Source organism: Taudactylus pleione, unplaced genomic scaffold (assembly GCF_031769625.1).
Source record: "Taudactylus pleione unplaced genomic scaffold, aTauple2 ptg000556l, whole genome shotgun sequence".
Lineage (NCBI taxonomy): Eukaryota > Metazoa > Chordata > Amphibia > Anura > Myobatrachidae > Taudactylus > Taudactylus pleione.
Window position 1 is genome coordinate 26439816 of NW_028284958.1, and position 10290 is coordinate 26450105.

A 10290-nucleotide genomic window follows, 5' to 3' on the forward strand; every position below is an offset into this window, starting at 1 on the left:
CACCTTGCCCCTTTGTTAAATGGAGTTCTCAAGCATGACGTCACAACGTGCCGGAGAGGTCGGAGGAGCCGCAGATCGCGAAGAGCAGCCAGCAGCATCTGCCGGGGAAGAAGGGGAGAAACAACTTAGTTCCGAGTTCACCTGGCTAACTGTGAAAAGAAGGGCAGGGCAGAGATGACTGGATTTAATACCCCGGGGGGGGGAGATTGTGAAGTGGGGAAGTAAACTGCACAGAATAGATAGCAGAGACTGTACGGGGATAGGGGGATGGGGGTGTAGGGGGGGCAGGGGCAAACAATTCTAGAGGGGGGCTTCCCAGTAGCAAATGCAGGAAAATGAAGGATAGGGACACAATGCAGGCACATGGTGGTAGAGGGCAGAGAGAGGAATGCATATAGGCAAGAGGGCAGAGAGTGAGGGATGCATATGGGGGAAGAGGGCAGAGAGTGAGGGATGCAAATGGGGAAGAGGGCAGAGAGTGAGGGATGCATATGGGGGAAGAGGGCAGAGAGTGAGGGATGCATATGGGGGAAGAGGGCAGAGAGAGAGGGATGCATATGGGGGAAGAGGGCAGAGAGTGAGGGATGCATATGGGGGAAGAGGGCAGAGAGTGAGGGATGCATATGGGGGAAGAGGGCAGAGAGTGAGGGATGCATATGGGAGAAGAGAGCAGAGAGTGAGGGATGCATATGGGGGAAGAGAGCAGAGAGTGAGGGATGTATATGGGGAAGAGAGCAGAGAGTGAGGGAAGCATATGGGGGAAGAGGGCAGAGTCTGAGTGATGCATATGGGGGAAGAGGGCAGAGTGAGGGGTACATATGAGGGAAGAGAGCAGAGTCTGAGTGATGTTTATGGGGAGAGGGCAGAGAGTGAGGGATGCATATGGGGAGAGGGAAGAGAGTGAGGGATGCTTATGGGGAAGAGGTCAGAGAGTGAGGGATGCATATGGGCGAAGAGGGCAGAGAGTGAGGGAAGCATATGGGCGAAGAGGGCAGAGAGTGAGGGATGAATATGGGGGAAGAGGGCAGAGAGTGAGGGATGTATATGGGGGGAGGGCAGAGAGTGAGGTATGCATATAAGAGGGCAGAGAGTGAGGGATGCATATGGGGAAAGAGGGCAGAGAGTGAGGGATGTATATGGGGGAAGAGGGCAGAGAGTGAGGGATGTATATGGGGGAAGAGGGCAGAGTGAGTGATGCATATGGGGAAGAGGGCAGAGTGTGAGTGATGCATAAGGAGTAGAGGGCAGAGTGAGGGACGTATATGGGGGAAGAGGGCAGAGAGTGAGTGATGCATATGGGGAGAGGGCAGAGAGTGAGGGATGTATATGGGGAAGAGGGCAGAGACTGAGGGATGTATATGGGGGAAGAGGGCAGAGAGAGTGATGCATATGGGGAGAGGGCAGAGAGTGAGGGATGCATATGGGGAGAGGGCAGAGAGTGAGGGATGCATATGAAAGGGCAGAGAGTGAGGGATGCATATGGGGGAAGAGGGCAGAGAGTGAGTGATGCATATGGGGGAAGAGGGCAGAGAGTGAGGGATGTATATGGGGAAGAGGGCAGAGTGAGGGATGCATATGGGGAGAGGGCAGAGAGAGGGATCTATATAAGAGAGCAGAGAGTGAGGGATGCATATGGGGAGATGGCAGAGAGTGAGGGATGCATATAAAAGGGCAGAGAGTGACTGATGTATATGGGGGAAGAGGGCAGAGAGTGAGGGATGCATATGGGCGAAGAGGGCAGAGAGTGAGGGATGCATATGGGCGAAGAGGGCAAAGAGTGAGGGATGTATATGGGGGGAAGAGGGCAGAGAGTGAGGGATGTATATGGGGGGAGGGCAGAGAGTGAGGTATGCATATAAGAGGGCAGAGAGTGAGGGATGCATATTGGGAAAGAGGGCAGAGAGTGAGGGATGTATATGGGGAAAGAGGGCAGAGAGTGAGGGATGCATATGGGGAGAGGGCAGAGAGTGAGGGATGCATATGGAGAGAGGGCAGAGAGTGAGGGAAGCATATGGGGAGAGGGCAGAGAGTGAGGGATGCATATAAAAGGGCAGAGAGTGAGGGATGCATATGGGGGAAGAGGGCAGAGAGTGAGTGATGCATATGGGGGAAGAGGGCAGAGAGTGAGGGATGTATATGGGGGAAGAGGGCAGAGAGTGAGGGATGTATATGGGGAAGAGGTCAGAGTGTGAGTGATGCATAAGGAGTAGAGGGCAGAGTGAGGGATGTATATGGGGGAAGAGAGCAGAGAGTGAGGGATGCATATGGGGGGAGGGCAGAGAGTGAGTGATGCATATAAAAGGGCAGAGAGTGACTGATGTATATGGGGAAAGAGGGCAGAGAGTGAGGGATGCATATGGGCGAAGAGGGCAGAGAGTGAGGGATGTATATGGGGGAAGAGGGCAGAGAGTGAGGTATGCATATAAGAGGGCAGAGAGTGAGGGATGCATATTGGGAAAGAGGGCAGAGAGTGAGGGATGTATATGGGGGGAGGGCAGAGAGTGAGGTATGCATATAAGAGGGCAGAGAGTGAGGGATGCATATTGGGAAAGAGGGCAGAGAGTGAGGGATGTATATGGGGGAAGAGGGCAGAGAGTGAGGGATGCATATGGGGAAGAGGGCAGAGTGTGAGTGATGCATAAGGAGTAGAGGGCAGAATGAGGGATGTATATGGGGGAAGAGGGCAGAGAGTGAGTGATGCATATGGGGGAAGAGGGCAGAGAGAGGGATGCATATGGGGAGGGCAGAGTGAGGAATGCATATAAAAGGGCAGAGAGTGAGGGATGTATATGGGGAAGAGGGCAGAGAGTGAGGGATGTATATGGGGGAAGAGGGCAGAGAGAGTGATGCATATGGGGAGAGTGCAGAGAGAGGGATGCATATGGGGAGAGGGCAGAGAGTGAGGGATGCATATGGAGAGAGGGCAGAGAGTGAGGGATGCATATGGGGAGAGGGCAGAGAGTGAATGATGCATATAAAAGAGCAGAGAGTGAGGGATGTATATAAAAGGGCAGAGAGTGAGGGATGTATATGGGGAAGAGGGCAGAGAGTGAGGGATGTATATGGGGGAAGAGGGCAGAGAGTGAGGGATGTATATGGGGGAAGAGGGCAGAGTGAGGGATGCATATGGGGAGAGGGCAGAGAGAGGGATCTATATAAGAGGGCAGAGAGTGAGGGATGCATATGGGGAGAGGGCAGAGAGTGAGTGATGCATATGGGGGGAAGAGGGCAGACAGTGAGGGATGCATATAAGAGGGCAGAGAGTGAGATGCATATGGGGGAAGAGGGCAGAGTATGAGTGATGCATATGGAGAGAGGGCAGAGAGTGAGGGATGCATATGGGGAGAGGGCAGAGAGTGAGGGATGCATAAGGGGAGGTGGCAGAGAGAGAGGGATGCATATAAAAGGGCAGAGAGTGAGGGATGTATATGGGGAAGAGGTCAGAGTGTGAGTGATGCATAAGGAGTAGAGGGCAGAGTGAGGGATGTATATGGGGGAAGAGGGCAGAGAGTGAGTGATGCATATGGGGAGAGGGCAGAGAGTGAGGGATGTATATGGGGAAGAGGGCAGAGAGTGAGGGATGTATATGGGGGAAGAGGGCAGAGAGAGTGATGCATATGGGGGAAGAGGGCAGAGTGAGGGATGCATATGGGGAGAGGGCAGAGAGTGAGGGATGCATATAAAAGGGCAGAGAGTGAGGGATGTATATGGGGGAAGAGGGCAGAGAGTGAGGGATGCATATAAAAGGGCAGAGAGTGAGTGATGCATATGGGGAGAGGGCAGAGAGTGAGGGATGCATATGGGGAAGAGGGCAGAGAGTGAGGGATGCATATAAAAGGGCAGAGAGTGAGGGATGTATATGGGCGAAGAGGGCAGAGAGTGAGGGATGCATATGGGGAAGAGGGCAGAGTGTGAGTGATGCATAAGGAGTAGAGGGCAGAGTGAGGGATGTATATGGGGGAAGAGGGCAGAGAGTGAGTGATGCATATGGGGAGAGGGCAGAGAGTGAGGGATGTATATGGGGAAGAGGGCAGAGAGTGAGGGATGTATATGGGGGAAGAGGGCAGAGAGAGTGATGCATATGGGGGAAGAGGGCAGAGAGAGTTATGCATATGGGGAGAGGGCAGAGAGTGAGGGATGGATATGGGGAGAGGGCAGAGAGTGAGGGATGCATATGGAGAGAGGGCAGAGAGTGAGGGATGCATATGGAGAGAGGGCAGAGAGTGAGGGATGCATATGGGGGGAGGGCAGAGAGTGAGTGATGCATATAAAAGGGCAGAGAGTGAGGGATGTATATGGGGGAAGAGGGCAGAGAGTGAGTGATGCATATGGGGGAAGAGGGCAGAGAGTGAGGGATGTATATGGGGGAAGAGGGCAGAGAGTGAGGGATGTATATGGGGGAAGAGGGCAGAGAGTGAGGGATGTATATGGGGGAAGAGGGCAGAGTGAGGGATGCATATGGGGAGAGGGCAGAGAGAGGGATCTATATAAGAGGGCAGAGAGTGAGGGATGCATATGGGGAGAGGGCAGAGAGTGAGGGATGCATATGGGGAGAGGGCAGAGAGTGAGGTATGCATATGGGGAGACGGCAGAGAGTGAGGGATGCATATAAAAGGGCAGAGAGTGAGGGATGTATATGGGGGAAGAGGGCAGAGAGTGAGTGATGTATATGGGGGAAGAGGGCAGAGAGTGAGGGATGTATATGGGGGAAGAGGGCAGAGTGAGGGATGCATATGGGGAGAGGGCAGAGAGAGGGATCTATATAAGAGGGCAGAGAGTGAGGGATGCATATGGGGAGAGGGCAGAGAGTGAGGGATGCATATGGGGAGAGGGCAGAGAGTGAGGGATGCATATGGGGAGATGGCAGAGAGGGAGGGATGCATATAAGAGGGCAGAGAGTGAGAGATGCATATGGGGGAAGAGGGCAGAGTATGAGTGATGCATATGGGGAGAGGGCAGAGAGAGGGATCTATATAAGAGGGCAGAGAGTGAGGGATGCATATGGGGAGAGGGCAGAGAGTGAGGGATGCATATGGGGAGAGGGCAGAGAGTGAGGGATGCATATGGGGAGATGGCAGAGAGGGAGGGATGCATATAAGAGGGCAGAGAGTGAGAGATGCATATGGGGGAAGAGGGCAGAGTATGAGTGATGCATATGGGGAGAGGGCAGAGAGTGAGGGATGCATATGGGGAGAGGGCAGAGAGTGAGGGATGCATATGGGGAGAGGGCAGAGAGTGAGGGATGCATATGGGGAGAGGGCAGAGAGTGAGGGATGCATATAAAAGGGCAGAGAGTGAGGGATGTATATGGGGGAAGAGGGCAGAGAGAGTGATGCATATGGGGAAGAGGGCAGAGAGTGAGGGATGCATATGGGGAGAGGGCAGAGAGTGAGGGATGCATATAAAAGGGCAGAGAGTGAGGGATGTATATGGGGGAAGAGGGCAGAGAGTGAGTGATGTATATGGGGAAAGAGGGCAGAGAGTGAGGGATGTATATGGGGGAAGAGGGCAGAGTGAGGGATGCATATGGGGAGAGGGCAGAGAGAGGGATCTATATAAGAGGGCAGAGAGTGAGGGATGCATATGGGGAGAGGGCAGAGAGTGAGGGATGCATATGGGGAGAGGGCAGAGAGGGAGGGATGCATATAAGAGGGCAGAGAGTGAGAGATGCATATGGGGGAAGAGGGCAGAGTATGAGTGATGCATATGGGGAGAGGGCAGAGAGTGAGGGATGCATATGGGGAGAGGGCAGAGAGTGAGGGATGCATATGGGGAGAGGGCAGAGAGTGAGGGATGCATATGGGGAGAGGGCAGAGAGTGAGGGATGCATATAAAAGGGCAGAGAGTGAGGGATGTATATGGGGGAAGAGGGCAGAGAGAGTGATGCATATGGGGGAAGAGGGCAGAGAGTGAGGGATGCATATGGGGAGAGGGCAGAGAGTGAGGGATGCATATAAAAGGGCAGAGAGTGAGGGATGTATATGGGCGAAGAGGGCAGAGAGTGAGGGATGCATATGGGGGAAGAGGGCAGAGTGAGGGATGCATATGGGGAGAGGGCAGAGAGAGGGATCTATATAAGAGGGCAGAGAGTGAGGGATGCATATGGGGAGAGGGCAGAGAGTGAGGGATGCATATCGGTAGAGGGCAGAGAGTGAGGGATGCATATGGGGAGAGGGCAGAGAGTGAGGGATGCATATAAGAGGGCAGAGAGTGAGAGATGCATATGGGGGAAGAGGGCAGAGAGTGAGTGATGCATATGGGGAGAGGGCAGAGAGTGAGGGATGCATATGGGGAGAGGGCAGAGAGTGAGGGATGCATATGGGGAGAGGGCAGAGAGTGAGGGATGCATATGGGGAGAGGGCAGAGAGTGAGGGATGCATATAAAAGGGCAGAGAGTGAGGGATGTATATGGGGGAAGAGGGCAGAGAGAGTGATGCATATGGGGGAAGAGGGCAGAGAGTGAGGGATGCATATGGGGAGAGGGCAGAGAGTGAGGGATGCATATGGGGAGAGGGCAGAGAGTGAGGGATGCATATGGGTAGAGGGCAGAGAGTGGGGGATGCATATAAAAGGGCAGAGAGTGAGGGATGTATATGGGGGAAGAGGGCAGAGAGTGATGGATGCATATAAAAGGGCAGAGAGTGAGTGATGCATATGGGGAGAGGGCAGAGAGTGAGGGATGCATATGGGGAGAGGGCAGAGAGTGAGGGATGCATATAAAAGGGCAGAGAGTGAGGGATGTATATGGGGGAAGAGGGCAGAGAATGAGTGATGCATATGGGGAAGAGGGTAGAGAGTGAGGGATGCATAAGGAGTAGAGGGGGACTGCAGTTAACATGGGGGAAAGTTGCCCTAGCTCTTTGGCTGGGAGGACACCACATACCGACCGCCTACCATGTACTTGGCATCATTTTCCGCATTAAGGGAGACATTTCTCTGGAAGTAAAACAGGAGAGACTCGATGGAGTCCAAGTAACCCTCCACATAGGGGGTAATCGTCCATATCCTCCATGTGGGTCTGGTCTCCATTGCTCGGGTTCAGCATCTTGTGCTACTCCAGTCTCCAGCACCGCCCCCAGCAGGCTCCTGCCAGCTCCAGGGACTGTCCCTCCAGCGGCCTCCCACCTACGGTCAGAGGGAGACATGAATGCGGTCTTCCCGACCCCCGGCTGGGCATGAAAGACAGACCTGGGGACACGGCACAAAGGCAATGCTCTCCGGGGGGCTGTTGGCTGAGTAGGAGACAAGCGGTGTCTACCAGCCAGTGGATGCCGAAGCCGGGCAGCAGAAAGAAAGACTGGGAGTGGGGAAAGTCCGGAAATGTGAGCAGCTGATTGAATGGCTGTCTTCTGGGCAACAGCTCAGGAAGGAGGCAGTCAGTGTGGGGTTTGTGTGTGTGTGATAGTCTCTGCAGAAGCCGCGGGCCACCCACTAAGACACGGCTGTCTCCATCTCTGGAAAAAAAAAGTGTAGGTCCATCAGGGGGGGGTGTCTGGGTGCGCTACTGGGGGGGGGCACAATTCCTGATGGCAGCCCTGACTGGGAGACTAAGAATATAGCCGCTGGTCACCATACATGAGGACACTATTAGAGCTGTTACTCTAGTGATGAAGCTTTGAGCGGCTGGTGCAGGTGGCTGCTAGTTACAGGACGTCCTTCCTACTTTGGCAGCAGCAAGTAGCCAATCAGGCAACACTATCACCACAGTGAGGGGAATGACAGGAGGGCAGTCGGGAGACAGGGCAGTCAATAGCAATAGCCACAACATTATGAGAAGGACAAGGCGCTGTTCCTTCTATAACGGTAACTTCCAGATGACAGACCCAGGGTATGCTGCCCTCTGCTGGCCCTGCCCCCCTCACCCAGGGTATGTGCCTGCTTGCCCCATCCTAGTTATGCCACTGGTTGTCAGTCCTGACCACGGAGTGTATGTTATTTTTCAGTGGGTAGGACTGACGTCTGCATTATATATATCTACACACACTATCAATATATCTATTCTTTTATTTCTTCATTAGCTATCTAGTTATCACTAGAACTTTTGAGCGGTAATTTTTGACATTGAATTAAAAGAGAAAATCTGAAAGATAAAGCAACACTGTGTACACACTCAATATAATGGGCAGAGTAATCTGATCAGTCTAAACTTTTCTGCCATAAAATACTGTTTTTTATAAAATACTGTTTATAGCAAAATAGATTTAATTTACCAGGACAGATGTAATATAATGGATAGATGGAGATGGCACATTTAGGGAGCACCTCCCTCCTTTGCAGGCTGATGCAACGCTTAAATTTATTTTTCTCTCCCAGTAAAATCAGGATTTTGGTACTTACCGATAAATCCCTTTCTCCGATTCCACAGGGGACACTGGAGTTCAAGACAGTGGGGTATAGACGGTGGTAGAGTAGAGCCTGGCACTTTAAATAATTTAGAAGTGTGACTGGCTCCTCCCCCTCTATGCCCCATGAGCCCCAGTTTAAGAACTGAGCCCGAGAGGAGACGGAGGACAATAGGAAAATGAGAAGGAGAGGACCACAGAACGGAACAATACCGACTGAAGGAGAACAGAGGAACTCACTGCAGGGAACACATGCAGTCACACAACCATATAAGGAACCAAACAACACGGCAGGTACGCAGCGCTGGGCGGGCGTCCAGTGTCCCCTGTGGGATCGGAGAAAGGGATTTATCGGTAAGTACCAAAATCCTGATTTCTCCTTCATCCACTAGGGGACACTGGAGTTCAAGACAGTGGGGACGTCCCAAAGCCAACCTCCCGGGTGGGAAGCGCGGAGAACTCGCCGACCCTTTGGCAAACTCGAAAACCAGGAGCGCCAAGAACCGTAGGCCCAATGGAAAGGCAAGAGCTGAGGATCAAGTGTCGCAGAGCAGAGGAGACAATCAGAACTCCCTGCTAAACAGCGAAAGAATTCTACAACTTAGTGTAATTTGAATGTAATAACGACTAGAGTAAGCTCAGCTGAAAACAGACCCAGGCCAAACCAGAGTCGAACATAGGAAGCTGACAGCAGCAACCCAGCAGCGCTGGACAGAGTTTATATAGATATACATATATAATACCAATCTACAGATACAGAGCTGATCCTATCCACAGACTCCTAATAAGGAGTATACAACGAGGCAAAAGTCAAGACCGAACAATCGCCGAGGCCCAACTACTACAAGGTTGACAACCAGCGGAAGGGTAAAACCATAGAGATCCCGCTGGGTATGATGCAGAGGCGGCTGTGAAAGAATTGAAACCACAATTCCTTTCAGAGGGTCAGACCGCAGTACAACCACTCTGAAACAGAGGGATCAAACAGCAACTGAAACCCTGCAGCTATAATTCCCCATACCAGACTACTGGCAGAGTGTCAGGCAGCTCATCAGTTGCCTACCTATAGAGTCGTCACTACTGCTTGGGGCAGGTCTCAAACTAGTGTATTGGGCGCCCCAGGCGGGGACTTTACAGCACACACCCTGTGCTGGCCTGAAAAGAAAACCATAGCAACAACCCCAAACAACAGACACGTCCATCATGACGGAAGTGCGTAGTCAGTACAAACTGCTGGTCCGAATATAGTATGAAAACAACCCGGATACCCTGGCAGTTAAAGAGCACGGATGCAACAGCCACCCAAGGAGAGCTACCAATATAGAGAAGCAACCTATACTGCAAGGCTAGGACAACCATAAAGGTACACATCAGGAACCTGTCAGTGTGATGAAAATATCCAGATACTGAACAGGAATCAGGCTCCCTGCGCAGAACATAATGACTGTCACACTTTAATGTAAAGATGTACCGTAGCCCATAGATGCGCTACAGTCCTTTATAACTCCAACAGTCTAGTAGAAGAAAGTGATAATTAAATATGGAATGCTTCCCGAATCTGCGTGTCATCCTTGCACAGGGGTATCGTTTCAATTTTTAGTATATGTGCTGCAGAAGCGAGCACTCTCAATGTTGGAACTATGCACCCACACGCCAGGAAAGCTCTAAAGTGTAGTAGACCCAACTGATTACGAGAGCGGATGGCTGCTAGGATGGCAGCTAGGGTGTGGAAGGGAGACTTGTAATGTCAGGTTGCATAAAAGAGGAGCATCTTCCAAGGCATTAGTGAGGTACCGCTTACCTGTGAGCAACCAGAAGCCCTCTAGATGAGAGTGTAGAATGTCACTAACCCTTTTCCATCTCACAGTAACCCGTCACGTCAGGTATAGAGAGTAGTTCAGTGGGCTAAGAACGAATGCTCTACAGCACAGACTTCAGTCTGGCGATG

At 52.2% G+C, this 10290-nt stretch overlaps 1 pseudogene; it reads right to left on the reverse strand.

Moving 5' to 3' along the window:
• Positions 1-9876: 9876 nt before the first annotated feature.
• On the reverse strand, positions 9877-9966 carry LOC148482012 (U6 spliceosomal RNA; annotated as a pseudogene).
• Positions 9967-10290: the final 324 nt, after the last annotated feature.